Genomic DNA, 18786 nt, shown 5'->3' with positions numbered 1-18786 from the left:
TTTGTATGGCTGATCTCTTAAAAATGCATCTGACCTTATTGCTTGAAGCCTAAGTCTAGCAATCATTCCTGAAACGATTGAATTAAGTGATATGTAGGCTAAATGTATGGTGATTGATTTTTTTTTTTTTACTGCCAACGTGAAGTTTGGAACTTATTCTGAAACAATCCACATGGTGGCAATGCTGCACCACTTCTGACTGTAAAACCAACATAGTTCCCTGCACTGGAGTCCAAGTCCAGCTCTACTGTGTGCATCCAGTGCAGCCATTTTTATCTCAATATCAAATCGTTTCTGGGTAACAATTAGGTCCCTTACTGTGATTTTGTTTAAAATTATAATGGTCAAAATTACTTCTTAGCAAAGAGCAATTTCTCATTCACAATTCCACAGTATTATTCCAACCTCAGTGTGGATATATATATATATATACACACACGACAATCACGTTTTTGCCTGCACTGGGCCTTTTAAGAGGTTCATTTAATTAAGTCTGTGCGATATCCAAACACACCTGTTCCCACATGACAATTAAAAGGTATACAATATATCTATTTGTGCAAAACTGTCCCCTAAGGCTCACATCTGCCAAAGTTAAATTAAATCTTGCACGTTAATAGACCAATGCAAATATTACTCCTAGGCTATGATGTCATGTCTCCTACAACTTTCAAAAATCATATTTAACGACATGATGCAGTTCAATGTCATGAATCGAAATTCCCATTGATCGTATTTGCGTAAAACTGAGCAAAGATATTTTGGTGTAGTCCCTTAATGTGATTGACCAATGTAGGCTTATTAGTGTGTTTACGCCAGTGGCGATTGATGGTGTTAGTGGCCTTGTGTGCCACTATGATGGGTTATTCCAGAGTCTGTGATGAGCGCTGCGGTCGGTAGGTGTCTGTATGATAATAAGTTAGTGCGCACGGCGTGCATGCAGTCAGTCTCTGATGGAACTCAGTGGAATACAGACTGGTGCCGCAACTGAGGCAGAAGTCGGGACAATTTCACTTCAATTTTGAGTTTATTACTAAATTTTATATGATATTTTATTTTCTCTCACTTCAAGGGTGATCACACTCGGTTAAGACTGGGAAACAATAATGACAGTGTATTCACACGTTGGACAATACATAGTCTGACTCTATCAGAAAGCATAAGAGGAAGAGAAAGCACTGAATAATTTTATGTGCTCTATCAATCTACAGTTAAGTATTTGTTCCAAGAAAACGAGCAGTGTTGCGTTTGTGTGCGCGTGGATTTAATTTTCGGATATCTATCACTGTGTCAAGCAATATTGGACCAGTCCTACACAAATCTAGGCTGTGCTGATGTCGCCCGCGGACAGACGCACCGCTGGATTGTAGCAGTGCCGATGGATTAAAGGGCAACCTTAAAACATTTGGAGGGCGCGAAGGTAGCGGGCAGCAGGTATGAAAATCATGATTTTAGTATACTTGGTCAATTTTGTGCGCCCTTTAAACCATTGTGGTTCAAGTCCCTCTGGAGCTTTTCTGTAGTGTCTGGCTTGACCTTTCAGTAAGAGTCAATGAGGCATCCTAGCTACTGACACTTTTTTTCTTTAGTGTGCGCAGTCAATCATTTTTTTATTGCGTGCTACAAGACAATTAGTCTACAAGGAGCTCACCTTCTAGGCACATGCCATTTCAACATCTAGTTTTGATTTACAGTTGATTGAGTTGTCAACTAACTTGAATTCAATGTGAAATAAACAATGTCACCATGTCATTGGATTTAGGTTCAAAGTTGGGTGAAAAAAAGAGGACCTTTCCTTAGTCAATTACTTTTTGCAAATCCTATCAAATCAAATCAAATCAAATCAAATCAGTTTTCCACCTTGATTCAACGTCATCACATTTGTTATTGTTGAAATGATGTGGAAACAATGTTGATTCAACCACTTTTTTCCCCCAGTGGGCAATCTCAAGAAGTTCTTAACTTGAATCTCATCAATATCCAATCAGGTCTGAAATAATTAACGCGATAATGACTGGGTTCGTTTTAGTCTTGATGTTGATCATACTAGCTCACAGCACGAGTTTAATTGCCAGTCAATCGCCCTCATCTCGAGAAAGTGCACCTCGAATGATGTGTGGACCAGCATTTATGCTAACAGCATCCGCTCATTATTTATTTTCTCTAGATCAAAAGTTTAACCACTGAAATGTCTGGCATCATTGTAACTATTTAGATTATAATTACAAATTAGACATCCCTTAATCCTTATGTCCCCTAAATATGGTTCAACTGTCAAATTAGTTGGGGCCGTTAATAAGGGAAAACCATATATGGTGATTCTCCATCCACTCATTTTATGCACAGACATCCATTGGTCTGCCGACAGTGCAACCATTGTTTATTCAGTGGGCTGCCATACAAGTCAGAGTTGCTGCTTCAACATTGGTCCACTGTCAAGGTCCAATACTAAATAGGCTTGTAAATTCACAGGCTAAAAGCATCAGAAGGGCAAGTGTGTCCTCTGGATAGTCATGCAACCTAATGACTAGCTGTTCCACCCAAGACAGTATACCAGAACAAAAGCATAGGGGATTTATGTAAGCCAACTAAAATCTATGATAGCATTTAAAAACAACAGGGATGCAAAACTACAAACATGCTCTCTCACTGTGGAGAAGCCAAATGTGTTTTGGTCTTATCAAAACCTGGCTTTTCAATCAAATAGGTTGTCTGTCTCTTTCTATTTTTATGTGTGCCTGCACCTTACACCCCTCCATACCAATTCAGAGGCACGAGGTGTTCTTGCATCACCACCAGCAGCGTAAAGATTTACTGAGAGGCTTGGTATGAAATGGACTTCAAAATGTGGTCTCATCCTACTGGCAGCCATGGCAAGCTAATGACAGCCTTGATACATACCATGATACACTATAAATTATATCAAGTAAATGTGGAGTCTGAAGAGCATTGTGGTGTTCAGGTATGACACTATCATAAATCTCAGTCAGTAGAATATCTAAGCTGTTTGTCAGGCTGCTACTTCTTAAAATATCCCATATTTGTATCTCTCCTGCTCATCTCGTCTCACACTGACATTGTTAATCAGATGACATGAGCATTTGTCACCAGTGACAATTATATTACACCTCAGGGAGAGGGCATACGGATTTCAAAGACAGGAAGAATTTGCACTCGCAGGAGGACGAACACGCACGTTAGTGAACACGCACACACAGGTGCATGCATAGTAGTTAATCAACATCAATAACATCTACTGATAACTGCCTCAACTCCCTCAGACAGACAATTGATGGGCACATCCCTGGCTCTTATCAGACTGGCTACACTGTGAGGGGACATATCACAGAGGAATGCCCTCTCCAGCTGGGTGACCTGGTGCCAACTGTCTGCAGCTGTCTGGCCAGAGCCGGATGATGATTCTCCAATGTCACATCCCTGGTGTGTACTGTGCCCTTTCCCATTCAGGGCATTACCATTGATCCATCCATCTATGAATTTGAGAGTGGTTACATTTCCCTCAGCTCATTCCTTTATTTGATCAAATAAAGTGGCAGGGGTTAGGCTGTTGAAATGACAGATTAGGCCTTTAAATGAGCAAAATGTCTTATTGGTCGGTTATGAACCCTACATTGACCTGCTGCTATATTAACCCATAAACCATTGTGGTTCAAGTCCCTCTGGAGCTTTTCTGTAGTGTCTGGCTTGACCTTTCAGTAAGAGTCAATGAGCCATCTGAGTTCAGGGGTTCCCAAAGTGGAGTCTGAGGAGATACTGCAGGGGGTCTATTGCAAGACCTCAATATATGTCTATATATATATTTTTTTAAATACCCTTTTATGTATATTGCTAGCAAGAACCATTTAATGAATTTTGTACGAGATGCGTGGAAAAAGTTTAGAGGGTACAATACAATGTAATATTATTCATCCACAATTTCTGTTCTTAACCTTTTAGATGCCCAACATGGGCATGGGAGGCTCACAGGGATATTTGTATCCACAGTACTCCATCATTTACCATTTTTTTCTACTCAATTCTTCTTGTATTCCCCCAAAATGTTGTTTTGAACATAATTCAGTGTAATTTAAGCTTTAAAACTGCAGCTCTTGTCACGACTCTCGTGGGTTGAAGAAGGAGACCAAGGAGCAGGGTGGTAGGCGTTCATATTTATTAAACTGAACACCGCAACAAAATAACAAAGTAGAAACATTAAAGCGCACAGTTCTGTCAGGCAGCTAAACAGAAAATAACTACCCACAAAACACAGGTGGGAAAAAGGCTGCCTAAGTATGATTCCCAATCAGAGACAACGATAGACAGCTGTCCCTGATTGAGAACCATACCTGGCCAAAACGTAGAAATAAAGAGACTAGAATGCCCACCCTAGTCACACCCTGGCCTAACCAAAATAGAGAATAAAAGCCTCTCTATGGCCAGGGCGTGACAGCTCTTTTACTCGGCCCTATGGCAAAATGTGTAGAATTGCAAGAAATTAGCTTTAAAACTGAAAATTGTTCTCTCTGATTCCAGAGAATGTAAAATGTTCTTTCTCAGGGTCCGAGACTTGATTAGTCTGGCCATGCACTGCAGAAGTCATAGTAAAACTGCTTGTATGCTATTTTAGTCACACTCTAAATATGAGTTGTGTTCTGGTATTCTGAGAGTTTCCCTGATATATTTGCTATCACAAAAGGTGTCCCGGATGCAAAACAAGATTGGGAACCCTTCTCCTAGTTCACTGACAGCAACCTTTTGACGACGTGCTGATGTTTAGTTTTGGTGGTTCAGCTGACATTTCTGAGCTGTAAAACTCATTCCACGGTCACAGATTGATAAGGGTCACAGGTACATGACCTATAGTCCTAATGGTGATTCTATAAAATCAATACATTTTGGATTTAATCTAGTAGACAATTTCTCTAATCAGGCCTAGATTACATGGGTAGAATATCCTTCAGAAGGACACACAGACAAACTAAATAGATGTAGCCTATGACCTTAAGTACTTTTGTCACAACTTTTAATATCATTGTGACATATCCGTGGTGTCACTTGAAAGACATTGTAATGTGATACATTTTATATTACTCCGCAAAGAGAGAACCTATACTGTAGCTCTCGACTGTTCTGGGCTCCATTTTCTTTGTGATCAAAACAAAAGACTTCAGAGGCCAAGCTCTCGCTCCTTTCTCCAGAAACTATAGAAATGTATGAAAAAAATTGGTCGTTGATTGGCACCCGCTGTGCCTGCGTTTGATGTAAGTCAGAAGCGAGGGCTTTTTCCCCCTCTTTCTCTGCCTGCCCCATTCTTTTTGATCAGCCTTTTCCAATTGGAGTTTAAACAAATTCACCAGCCGCAGAATAAATAAGAGAGCAGAAATGCCAAAATAACAGCAAGTCCCGCCCCTCACCACCTTCCCTATCTAACACAACCCCCCCACACACACTCTTAACATACACCTCATAGATGTTATTTCCCTCTCTCCTACTCTCTCCCCCTTGCTCTCTATCCAATCTTCCATTTGTGGGCTTTGGCACTGTAGTGCCAGGGTTTTGATAGGTCCTCTCAGGATCCATTTGCCAATGCCGTGCGGATGCGTTCGTTAGCATCATGTCCGCCTTCGTTAGTCTTTGTTTAGAGGCGGAAGGCTTTGTTCCTTTTCCAATTTAACACATTGTCCGTGGTGTTTTCGACAATGTTCGCATCTCTCTGCCTTCTCCATCTCTTTTGCGCTCTCTCACTCTTTTATTATCTCTCTCTCATTCTCTCTTTCCCCTCTTGTCTCTGGAGAGGTACATTGTATATTTCAACATGAAATAATACAGAGTGAAGCACAGCTGTTTGGCACTGTGTTGTGCATAACATGCTTCTATAAGTGGTGGTTTCAATTTAGTAGGAGGAAAGAGGTTTAAAGTAGGATTAGCTATTGTGAAATATAGAGCATTTCACCATGCTTTGAGTCACTTCCTGGTTGTGTGTTCTACTGACTAAAGGGTACCACATTGGCCTATCAAACTGGCCCTGTGAATCGTCTGTTTACTGTGGATGGTGATGGTTTTAAGTGGGTGGCCGAGAAGGTCTTTGCCGTTGTCGACATTCGGTTTCAGCAATTGAGATGTGAGGCCGCTACCTTTTTAGACTCACAGACAACATTACTTACACAATTATAAAACAGTAGGTTATTGAACTTGATGCTCTTCTAAGTTCCATGTTGTTGACCATGTTTCCACGTACTTTTAACCAAAAATGAAATGTGATGACATTGAAGCAATGTGAAAAACTGATTGGATTTTCAAAAAGTCATCAGTGTAAGGGAATTTCGTATTTTTTTCACCCAACTTTTAACCTAAATCTAATGACAGGGTGTTTGGTTGAATTCACGTTAGTTGACAACTCAACCAAATGTAAATCAAAACTAGACGTTGAATTGACGTCAGTGCTCAGTGGGATGCTTCGTTACGGATTCCATGCTCATTACATGCGGACTCCATGTGTGCACACCAATCGAACATACTGTATCTATAACCTCTCCCTTTCTCTAGACTTGTGATTGTCTCCGAAGATGGCTGGCAGCCATTGCTGTCCCAGAATCCTTCTCTTCTGGTGCGGTGGCTCTCACATCCCCTTCCTCCCCCTCTTCCACCCCCTCCTTCTTCATGGGCCGTCCTCCAGCCGTCTGTGATCCTGTTTCACACCGCTGGTCTGCGTCCGCCTTTTCCCCACCAAGGCCGTTTTATCTCTCCTGCAGGGTCTTAGCAGGGCTCTGCGTGTGGCCCAGTGGCTTAAAAACATGCGGCCTTCACACAGCTTGCCAGCAAGGCCCAGAGAAGTCGCCACAAATACCAATACACTTTTGACAGTAGGAAGAAAACTCTTTTCGTTGCTTTTTGTTGGTTTGTGGGGCAAATCTGTAGCTACATCAAACTGTTGTTTACCAGTAGGTCTCTGGCTCTTCAGAACTGACAGCATTAATCCTTTGAGCTAAAGCCAAGGTTATAGATCCTGGAGGCAATTGCTGTCTTTGGGTCAAAGACAAGGTGACATCACAACCTCCAGGCTGTCAATACCTGACTAGAGATTTAGACTAGCACCCTTTACAAATGTCTGGCATCACACATACCTTCAACATAACTATGCAGTGCAAATAGTTTAGCAGATAGCTTAATTCCTGTTCAAGTAAAATACATTTGTATTTGTAACATGCTTTGTAGAGGCTTACTTACAGGTCCTTTTCCAACAATGCAGAGTTAAAAATAAGATAAAACGGAATACACAGTGAATAAGGAATAAAAATAACATGTAAAAAATATCATGGCTATATACAAGGAGTGAAACAATAACATGGCTATATACAAGGAGTGAAACAATAACATGGCTATATACAAGGAGTGAAACAATAACATGGCTATATACAAGGAGTGAAACAATAACATGGCTATATACAAGGAGTGAAACAATAACATGGCTATATACAAGGAGTGAAACAATAACATGGCTATATACAAGGAGTGAAACAATAACATGGCTATATACAAGGAGTGAAACAATAACATGGCTATATACAAGGAGTGAAACAATAACATGGCTATATACAAGGAGTGAAACAATAACATGGCTATATACAAGGAGTGAAACAATAACATGGCTATATACAGGGAGTAGAACAATAACATGGCTATATACAGGGAGTAGAACAATAACATGGCTATATACAGGGAGAAGAACAATAACATGGCTATATACAAGGAGTGAAACAATAACATGGCTATATACAGGGAGTAGAACAATAACATGGCTATATACAAGGAGTAGAACAATAACATGGCTATATACAGGGATTAGAACAATAACATGGCTATATACAAGGAGTGAAACAATAACATGGCTATATACAAGGAGTAGACCAATAACATGACTATATACAGGGAGTAGAACAATAACATGGCTATATACAGGGAGTGGAACAATAACATGGCTATATACAGGGAGTAGAACAATAACATGGCTATATACAGGGAGTAGAACAATAACATGGCTATATACAGGGAGTAGAACAATAACATGGCTATATACAGGGATTAGAACAATAACATGGCTATATACAGGGAGTGGAACAATAACATGGCTATATACAGGGAGTAGAACAATAACATGGCTATATACAGGGAGTAGAACAATAACATGGCTATATACAAGGATTAGAACAATAACATGGCTCTATACAGGGAGTAGAACAATAACATGGCTATATACAGGGAGTAGAACAATAACATGGCTATATACAGGGAGTAGAACAATAACATGGCTATATACAGGGAGTAGAACAATAACATGGCTATATACAGGGATTAGAACAATAACATGGCTATATACAAGGAGTGAAACAATAACATGGCTATATACAAGGAGTAGAACAATAACATGACTATATACAGGGAGTAGAACAATAACATGGCTATATACAGGGAGTGGAACAATAACATGGCTATATACAGGGAGAACAATAACATGGAACAATAACATGGCTATATACAGGGAGTAGAACAATAACATGGCTATATACAGGGAGTAGAACAATAACATGGCTATATACAGGGAGTAGAACAATAACATGGCTATATACAGGGAGTGGAACAATAACATGGCTATATACAGGAGTAGAACAATAACATGGCTATATACAGGAGTAGAACAATAACATGGCTATATACAGGAGTGGAACAATAACATGGCTATATACAGAACAATAACATGGCTATATACAGGGAATAGAACAATAACATGGCTATATACAGGGAGTAGAACAATAACATGACTATATACAGGGAGTAGAACAATAACATGGCTATATATAGGGAGTAGAACAATAACATGGCTATATACAGGGAGTAGAACAATAACATGGCTATATACAGGGAGTAGAACAATAACATGGCTATATACAAGGAGTGGAACAATAACATGGCTTTCTACAGGGAATAGAAGTACCAAGTCGAGGTAATTGAGGTAGCCCTGTACTCTACATACAGTATAGGTAAGAGTAAAGTGACTAGGCAACAGGATAGATAATAGACAACAGCAGCAGTGAGTGTGTGTGTGTGTGTGTGGGGCGTCAGTATGCATGTGTGTGGGCGTAAGTATTGTGTGTGTTTTGGGGTGTCAGTGTAAGTACTGTATGTATGAATGTTTGGGTAGTGGCCAGTGTGTGTCCATAGAGTCAGTGCAAGAGAATTGGTGCAAAAAAGGGTCAATGCATTTAGTCCTGATAACCATCTGATTAGGTATTTAGCCGTCTTGTTTAGAGGTCTTATGGCTTGGGGGTAGCAGCTGTTCAGGGTCCTGTTGGTTCCAGACTTGGTACAATGGTACCACTTGCCATGCGGTAGCAGTGAGAATAGTCTGTGGCTTGGGTGGCTGAAGTCTTTGGATAAAAATTGTGACACCGCCTGGTATAGAGGTCCTGGATGGCAGGGAGCTCCGCCCCAGCAATGTACTGGGCCGTACACACTACCCTTTTTAGCGCCTTGCGGTCGGATACCAAGCAGTTGCAATACCAAGTGGTGGTGTAGCTGTAGAACTTTGAGGATCTGAGGGCCCACGGCAAATCTTTACAGCCTCGAGGGGGAAGAGGTGTGGTCGTGCCCTCTTCACGAGGGGGAAGAGGCGTTGTAGTGCACTCTTTAAGGCTGTGTTTGTGTGTTTGGACCATGATAGATCCTTAGTGTTGTGGACACAGAGGAACTTGGAACTCTTGACCCGCTCCACTAATGCCCTGTTGATGTGAATGAGGGCATGCTCAGCCTTCCATTTCCTGTATTCTACGATCAGCTCCTTTGTCTTGCTGACGTTAAGGGAGAGGTTGTTGTCCTGGCACCACACTACTAGGTCTCTAACCTCCTCCCTATAGGCTGTCTCATTGGTGATCAGGCGGGGTGTTGGAGTCGTGTACGGAACACGCAGTCGTGGGTGAACAGGGAGTACAGGAGGGAACTAACCACCTACCCCTGTGGGGGCCCCTTGTGAAGGGTCAGCGTGGCAGATGTATTGTTGCCTACCCTCACCACCTGGGGCCAAGCCCATCAGGAAGACCAGGATCCAGTTGCAAAGGCGGGTGTTCTGTCCCAGGGTCCATTGCTTAGTGATAACCTTCCATTTTTTATTATACCTCTACAATTGATCAGAGGAAAAAAACAAGTAATCAAAATAAAATCTCTAAAAGATAGGTGTCTTCAATGAACCATTTCTGTGGATTTTGATGTGCGCTTGGAGTCATTGTGTTGGTGGGAGATCCACTTGTTGATCATGTCAGGTCTGTCAGGTTGGATGGGAAGCATCGCCGCACAGCTATTTTCAGGTAATTCCAGAGATGTTCGATCGGGTTCAAGTCCGGGCATTCAGAGACATGTTCCAAAGCCACTTCTGTCCCTGTCTCACTATCATACACGGGGTCTCACTATCACACACGGGAGGATTAAATTACAGGAAAAACAGAGCTCCAACTAGAAGTGTGTCACAAAACAAACAATACTTCACAATGATGGGGTGCAAAAACACTAAATAGTGTGTGATAATGACATACAGGTGTGTGAACAGGTGATCAGAATTCAGGTGATTGGGATCTGGAGAGTGAGCTGCGTTCAGGGATCGATATGTGTTTGAGAGTGTGAGCTGGAGAATGGGCTGGAAAGTGAGCCGCATTCAGGGGATCTATGTGTTTGAGAGTGTGAGTTGGAAGCAGACGTTATAGTACCCAGGGGGCCTCCCCCGGGAACGTGGAGCTTGGCAGTCAGGACGGTTATGGTGGAAAGCCAGGATCATGGCTGGGTCGAGGATGCCCTGAGACCCAGGACCGTTCTTCGGGTCCATACCCCTCCCAAACCACCAGGTAGTGGATGCGACCACCCAGGCGCTTGGAGTCAAGGAGGGCTTGGACCGCACAAGCTGGTGCACCACCGATGTCAAGGGACACGTGGAAGAATGAGGAGATCCGGTAATGGTGGGGCAACTGGAGATGGTAGGTGACAGGATTGATGCGGTGTTATTTTGAAGGGACCTATGAACCGAGGACTAAACTTTTTGCAGGGATCATGAAGCCGGATGTCCTGGGTGGAGAGCCACACACGTTGCCCAGGGTGGAAGAGTTGAGTAGGTCGGCAACGCCGGTCAGCGAACCGTTTCTGAGAGAGGGAAGCTTGATGTAGGTGCAAATCTGCGGTCTCCCAAACCTGCTCACTCCGTCGAAACCACTCTAACGGCAGGCACAGTTCCAGACTCTGTCTCCCATGGGAACATGGGGGGTTGGTATCCGAGGACACACTGAAAAGGAGTGAGATATGCACCAGGGAGTTCTGTTCTTATTCGGCCCAGGCTAGATAGTGACTCCACTCGTGTGGTTGATGGGTGCAGTGCTGGCTTAGGTACTTCCCTAATTCCTGGATTCAGGCGTTCCGTCTGCCCATTGGTTTGGGGATGGTATCCGGAGGATAGGCTGATGGAGACCCCCAGTCGGTCGCAGAAGGCTCGCCACACCCTGGAGACGAACTGGGGTCTCCGAAATGATGTCTTCTGGGATCCCATACTGACGAAACACCCGTTGGAACATGCACTCAGCCATTTCCATGGCATTAGGTAGATGCGGAAGGGGGAAGAGTAGGCACATCTTGGAGAACCGGAGGCAGGATGGGCTTGGGAGCTGGGTTAGTTGAAGGGGAGTCATATAGACAGGAGAAGGAATCTGCCTTCACATTTTTTGCCAGGCAGATAGGTGACAGTGAAGTTGAATCGGGTGAAGAAGAGTGCCCAGCGAGCCTGTCTGGTGTTGAGCCTCGTAGCACTTCTTAAGTACTCCAAACTGAGGTGGTCGGTAAGGACAAGGAATGGGTGATGAGCTCCCTCTAACCAGTGACGCCACTCGATAGCCATCTTAATGGCGAGGAGCTCTCGGTTTCCGATATCACAGTTCCTCTCAGTGGGTGACAGTTTCTTGGAAAAGAAACAACATGGGTGTAATTTGGGAGGTGTCCCTACCCGCTGAGAGAGAACTGCTGCTACACCGACCTTAGATGCATCAACCTCCAGAACAAAAGGAAGGGTAGGATCTGGCTGCCTAAGGATGGGTGCAGAGGTGAAGAGGCATTTCAAGGTCTCAAATGCAGTAAGGGCAGTGTCGGTCCATTAGGGGGTACAGGTTTTTTGACTTGGTTGTGGTTGTGGTTGTGCTGCTGCAGTTTCAGATGAACCAGCCGTAGTAGTTGTAAAATCATAGGAAACGTTGCAATTCCTTTACGGTGGTAGGTTTGGGCCAGTTAAGCATGGCCGTGACTTTGCCTTAATCCATGTTAACCCCTCTTGGTGTCAACACAAAACCTAGGAAGGTTACCGTAGTAATGTGAAAGGCGCTCTTCTCAGCCTCGACATACGGTGGTCCTGTAGCCATTGGAGGACCTGTTGCACATGCTGTACGTGTTCTGCAATGGAGTGAGAGTAGATAAAGATATCGTCAATGTACACGATGAGGAACTGGTTGATCATGTCCTGGAAAACTTTATTCATGAAGGACTGGAAGACTGTGGGAGCAGGTATTTGTAGTATTCGTAGTAACCCCTAGCGGTGATTAATGCCGTCTTCCGCTCATCTCCACTTCGGATATGGACCAGGTTGTAAGCACTACGTAGGTCCAGTTTGGAGTAGATGGTAGCCTGTCCAACTTGTTATAGTGCGGCGATTGAAGCGATTCTTGATGGTAAGGTCATTGAGGGGTCGGTAATCTGTGCAGGGACGGAGACTACCATCCTTATTTTTCACAAAAAAGAAACTGGATGCAGCCGGAGATGTGGATGGACGGATGAATCCCATGTCAAGGGCCTCTTCGATAAAGGTGTCCATAGCCTCATTCTCTGGAATGGAAATGGGATAGATCCGACCCTTAGAGGGTGAGGCCCCAGAAAGGAGGTTGATTGCGCAGTCCTCCGGGAAATGTGGGGGCAGAATGGAGGCCTTTTTCTTGCTGAAGACACTCTGGAACTGGGCATATACAGGTGGGATGTGGGTTGGAATGGCAGACTCCGATCCTTCTATAGAGGTGGCTCGACAGGGTAGATTGAAGCAGTTCTTAAAACAGGCGGGAGACTATGACAGCAGTTCCCCTTGCCGCCAGGAGATGGCAGGGTCTAAAAGGGTTAGCCAGTGGTGACCGAGGATGAGGGCTTCTTTAGAGGAAGACAACACCATTAACTGAATGACCTCAGAGTGAAGGAGGCCAATCTGAAGGGTGATACTTTTAGTCATGTGAGTCACAAGACCAGTCCCAAGAGGTTGTCCGCACATTAATCCTAAAGGGAGGATTAACAGGGAGTAGTTTGACAAACTGTTTTGCTAATTGTTCGTCAATGAATTTACCTGCGGACCCCAAGTCCCTCCACAAACTGAGTGACCCCATTTGCAGAAAGAAGAGCCGGGATACCAAACTGCCTTTTGGTAATACTCAAAAACGTAGAGATGCTTACCCGGGCGGAAGTGGGGGGGTTTTGGTCACCCTTTCGTGAGGGGCAAATGGGACAGCTATTGAGTAGGTGGTTACTCCACAATAGAGGCACAGGCTTTCACGTAACCTCCGATGTCTCTCGGCAGGCGTGAGAGGAGCGCGGCCGAGTTGCATGGGTTCGGGGCCATTAGACCGTGGTGGACGAGAGACCAGTAGGTTGCCAATGGATAAGGACATCTGGATGTATTGGTTTAGGTCCGTTAAATCTCCTTTGCAGGCCAGTTCGGTCTGTAACATCCAATTAAGACCCCACTGGTAGACTGTAAGGAGAGCTGGTTCCCTCCATCCACTGCCGGCAGCCATGGTGTGGAACTCCAGGGCATACTCAATGGTGGAGCGACGGCCCTGTTGCAGCTCACATAACAGGTCCCCGGTGTGACAACCTGAAACTGAATGGTCGAACACCTCCTGCGTGGAAACGTGATTCAGAGGACAGATCAGAACTTTGAGCGGCCCATAGGGCTGTGACCCAATCCAGAGCTTTGCCTGTGAGTAGGGAGATGACGAAGTCCACCCTGTCTTTGTCAGAGGTGAAGTCAGCGGGCTGATGGTCTATGTACAGGTTACACTGCATGAGAAATCCTTGACATTTCCCTGGGAACCCGTCGTATTTATTAGGCATGGATATGGGGGAGATGAATGAGAGGAGGCTGTGGCACCTGATATTGGTGAAGGAGGAATGAACTGGCGAAGGAGGTCGCAGAGTTCATCGATTCGTTCCTCCTATCAGGCTAGGCGTAGCTGCAGCTCCGCTGAATCCATCTATCGTTTTTGGTGATGTATTCTGTAATGAACACGATGGGAGACAGAGAGCTGGTTTCAAGCGCAGGGCGCAGCAGGTGTTTATTATTAAAGGACCACAGGAGGAGGCAGGTAGCTGGGTCCAGGGGTAGGCAGAAGATCATACACAGGGGGTCCAAACTAGGCAACAGTACAGGCAGGGAAAAGGCTAGTAACGTCATCCGGGAGATCAGGCAATAGGTTACTAACAGGAAATCCAATAGGCTAAAGTACAGGCAGGGAATAGGCAAAAGGCGTCGCAGGCAAAAACTGTCATACACAGGAAGATTAAACAGAGCTCCGACTAGAAGTGTGTCATAAAGCAAACAATACCTCACAATGATGGGGTGCAAAGAACTGAACTTAATAGTGTGTGATAATGACATACAGGTGTGTGAACAGGTGATCAGAATTCAAATGATTGGGATCTGGAGAGTGAGCTGCGTTCAGGGTATTTATGTGTTTGAGAGTGTGAGCTGGAAAGTGGGCTGGAAAGTGAGCTGCTTTCAGGGGATCTATGTGGTTGAGAGTGTGAGTTGGAAGCAGATGGTACAGCAGTGGTGTAAAGTACTTAAGAAAAAATACTTTAAAGTACTACTTTACTAGTTTTTTGTGGTACCTTTACTATTTATATTTTTGACAACTTTTACTCCACTACATTCTGTCAGAGTCGTGTGTACAGGTGGCAGGGAAGTCAGGCGCAGGAGAATCAAACTGCGTGTAATGGAGTTATTTAATAACAATGAACGAAACATACTCCAAACACTAAATGTAACAAATAACAAAAATGGGTACGAGGACCCGATGTGCACCAATAGAAGAATATATACAACACTGAAATACAAACAATCTCTGACAAAGACATGACGGGAAAAAGAGGGTTAAATACACAACAGGTAATGAATGGGATTGAAACCAGGTGTGTAGGAAGACAAAACCAATGGAAAATGAAAAATGGATCAATAACGGCTAGAAGACCGGTGACGTCGACCGCCGAGCACCGTCCGAACAAGGAGAGGCTTCGCCTTTGGCAGAAGTCGAGGAGCCGCGCGTCGACACCGGCCTCAAGGACGACCCGGTGAGCGAGGTGCAGGGCAATCCGGATGGAGGCGGTGGAATTCTTGCAACATGGAAGAATCTAATACGTCCTCCAACGGAACCCAGCATCTCTCCTCCGGACCGTACCCCTCCCAGTCCACGAGGTACTGAAGGCCCCTCGCCCGACGTCTCAAATCCAAGATGGATCGAACGGAGTATGCCGTGACCCCCTCGATGTTTAGAGGGGGCGGAGGAACATAACGCACTTCAGCCTCCTGGAGCGGGCCAGCCACCACCGGCCTGAGGAGAGACACATGGAACGAGGGGTTAATACGGTAATTAGTAGCTAGCTGTAACCTAAAACATACCTCGTTCACTCTCCTCTGGACTTTAAAAGGCCCCACAAACCGCGGACTCAGCTTCCGGCAGGGCAGGCGGAGGGGTAGGTTTCGGGTCGAGAGCCAGACCCTGTCCCCTGGTGCGAACACCGGGGCCTCACTGCGGTGAAGGTCTGCACCAACTTTCAGCCGGACGTGGGCGGCCTCCCAGGTTCCCTCCGCGTGCCCGAACCAATTGTCCACCGCAGGAGCCTCGGTCTGACTCTGTGGCCAAGGAGCCAGAACCGGCTGATACCCTAATACACATTGACAGGGAGAAAGGTTAGTGGAGGAGTGGCGTAGAGAGTTCTGGGCCATCACTGCCCAGGGCACAAACTTCGCCCACTCCTCCGTCCTGGCAATAAGACCGCAGAAACCTACCCACATCCTGATTAACTCTCTCCACCTGCCCATTACTCTCAGGCTGAAAACCTGAGGTAAGACTGGCCGAGACCCCCAGACGTTCCATGAACGCCTTCCAGACCCTTGATGTGAACTGGGGACCCCGATCAGACACTATATCCACAGGCACCCCATAGTGCCGGAAAACGGGTGTAAACAGGGCTTCTGCAGTTTGTAAGGCCGTAGCGAGACCGGGCAAAGGGAGGAGACGACAGGACTTAGAAAAACGATCCACAGCGACCAGGATCGTGGTATTACCCTGTGGAGGTGGAAAATCAGTTAAACAATCCACCGACAGGTGCGACCACGGTCGTTGTGGAACGGGTTAGGGTTGTAACCTACCTCTGGGCACGTGTCTAGGAGCCTTGCACTGGGCGCACACCGAGCAGGAGGAAACTCTAAATATATATAAATATAAATCCTCACGTCCTTAGCTAAAGTGGGCCACCAGTACCTCCCATCAAGACAGCGCATCGTCCGACCTATCCCAGGATGACCAGAGGAGGGTGACGTGTGAGCCCAATAGATCAATCGGTCGCGGACAGCAGACGGAACGTACATACGCCCAGCTGGACACTGACGGGGAGAGGGCTCTGCACGTGACGCCCGCTCAATGTCCGCGTCCAGCTCCCACACTACCGGCGCCACCAAACAAGAAACTGGGAGTATGGGAGTGGGATCCATGTGTCATACAGCCGGGACAATCCGTCTGCCTTAACGTTCTGGGAGGCTGGTCTGTAAGAGAGGGTAAACGCAAAACGAGTGAAAAACATGGCCCACCTTGCCTGACAAGGATTCAGTCTCCTCGCCTCCCGGATATACTCCAGATTTCGATGGTCAGTTCAGATGAGAAAAGGGTGTTTAGCCCCCTCAAGCCAATGTCTCCACGCCTTCAAGGCTTTTATGACAGCTAACAGCTCCCTGTCCCCCACATCATAGTTTCGCTCCGCTGGGCTGAGCTTCTTCGAAAAGAAGGCACAGGGGCGGAGCTTCAGTGGATTACCCGAACGCTGAGAGAGCACTGCTCCTATCCCAGCTTCGGATGCGTTCACCTCCACTATGAATGGCAAAGAGGGATCCGGATGAGCCAACACAGGAACCGAGGGAAACAGAGTCTTCAGGTGCCTAAAAGCCCTGTTCGCCTCAGCCGACAACTGCAAGCGCACCGGTCCCCACCCTTTAGCAGTGAGGTAATGAGAGCAGTAACCTGACCAAAACCTCGTAGTTGGCAAACCCTAAAAAACGCTGCACCTCCTTTACTGTGGTGGGATTCGGCCAATTACGCACGGCTGCAATGCGGTCGCTCTCCATTGCTCTTCATCTCCAATCCTGACATCCACTCCGATGCCCTAGGAAGGAGACGGATTGTTGGAAGAACAAGCATTTCTCAGCCTTGACATATAGATCATGCTGCAACAGGCGAACAAGCACTTTGCGCACCAGGGACACATGCTCGGCGCGTGTAGCGGAGTATATCAGGATATCATCGATATACACGACTACAGTGGTAGTAATAAGAGGTGTAGGGTAACTGTATCTCATTGTGACTTTATTTAGACCTCGATAATCAATGCACGGGCGCAAACCGCCATCCTTCTTCTTCACAAAAAATAAACTCGGGGAGACGGGTGAAATGGAGGGCTGAATGTACCCCTGATGCAGGGATTCGGAGACATATGTCTCCATAGCCACCGTCTCCGCTTGTGACAGGGGATACACGTGACTCCTGGGAAATGCAGCGTCTACCAGGAGATCTATCGCACAATCCCCCCGTCGATGGGGTGGTAATTGAGTCGCCTTCTTTTTACAGAAGGCGAGAGCCAAATCGGCATATTCTGGGGGAATGCGCAAGGTGGAGACCTGGTCTGGACTTTCCACCGTAGTAGCACCAACGGAAACCCCTAAACACCTACCTGAGCACTCTCGCAACCACCCTGTAAGAGCCCTCTGTGGCCAAGAAACAGTGGGGTTATGACAAGCTAACCAGGGTAGGCATAGCACCACAGAATACGCAGGAGAATCAATAAGGAAAAGAATAATCTTCTCCTTGTGACCCCCCTGCGTTACCATACACAAAGGAGCGGTGACCTCCCTGATAAACCCTGACCCTAATGGTCGACTATCCAAGGCATGAACAGGGAAAGGCATATCCACAGGAACAATGGGGATCCCTAAACTATGAGCTAAACTTTTATTAAATGAAATTCCCAGCCGCGCCTGAATCTACTAGTGCCTTATACTGGGAACGCGGGGAAAATTCATGAAAAGTGACAGAGACAAACAAATGTGCAACAGAGGGCTCTGGTTGAGAATGGTGCCTACTCACCTGCGGTGATGCCAGAGTGCCCTGCCTGCTGCCTCTATTCCCAGAGGAACCAACCCGGCACCGACCAGCAGTGTGACCTCTGCTGCCACATATGGTGCTCAAGCGGGAACCCCCTCCGGTCTCCCTGCGCACCATCCCTCCCAACTCCATGGGTACGGGAGAGAGGGTGCGGGAGGATGGAACAACCAGATCCCGATCTAGACATCCACGAGTAGCCAGCATGTTGTTCAGCCAGATGGACATGTCCACCAGCTGGTCGAAGGTGAGGGTGGTGTCTCTACAGGCCAGCTCCCGACGGACGTCCTCGCGTAGACTA

General features: G+C 45.8%; 1 protein-coding gene across 1 annotated transcript in view; it reads left to right on the top strand.

The window, feature by feature from the left end:
• Nucleotides 1–916: 916 nt before the first annotated feature.
• LOC112214230 (chemokine-like protein TAFA-2) overlaps nucleotides 917–18786 on the top strand; it is a 63848-nt gene continuing 45978 nt past the window's right edge. The window contains exon 1 of the mRNA XM_024372831.2: nucleotides 917–1434. The gene's annotated coding sequence lies outside the window, so the exon portion shown is untranslated. The remainder of the gene's footprint in view (nucleotides 1435–18786) is intronic.

This window comes from Oncorhynchus tshawytscha, linkage group LG33, assembly GCF_018296145.1.
Source record: "Oncorhynchus tshawytscha isolate Ot180627B linkage group LG33, Otsh_v2.0, whole genome shotgun sequence".
Lineage (NCBI taxonomy): Eukaryota > Metazoa > Chordata > Actinopteri > Salmoniformes > Salmonidae > Oncorhynchus > Oncorhynchus tshawytscha.
The sequence above is the reverse complement of the archived record's forward strand: the minus strand, read 5'-3'. Positions and strand labels throughout refer to the sequence as shown.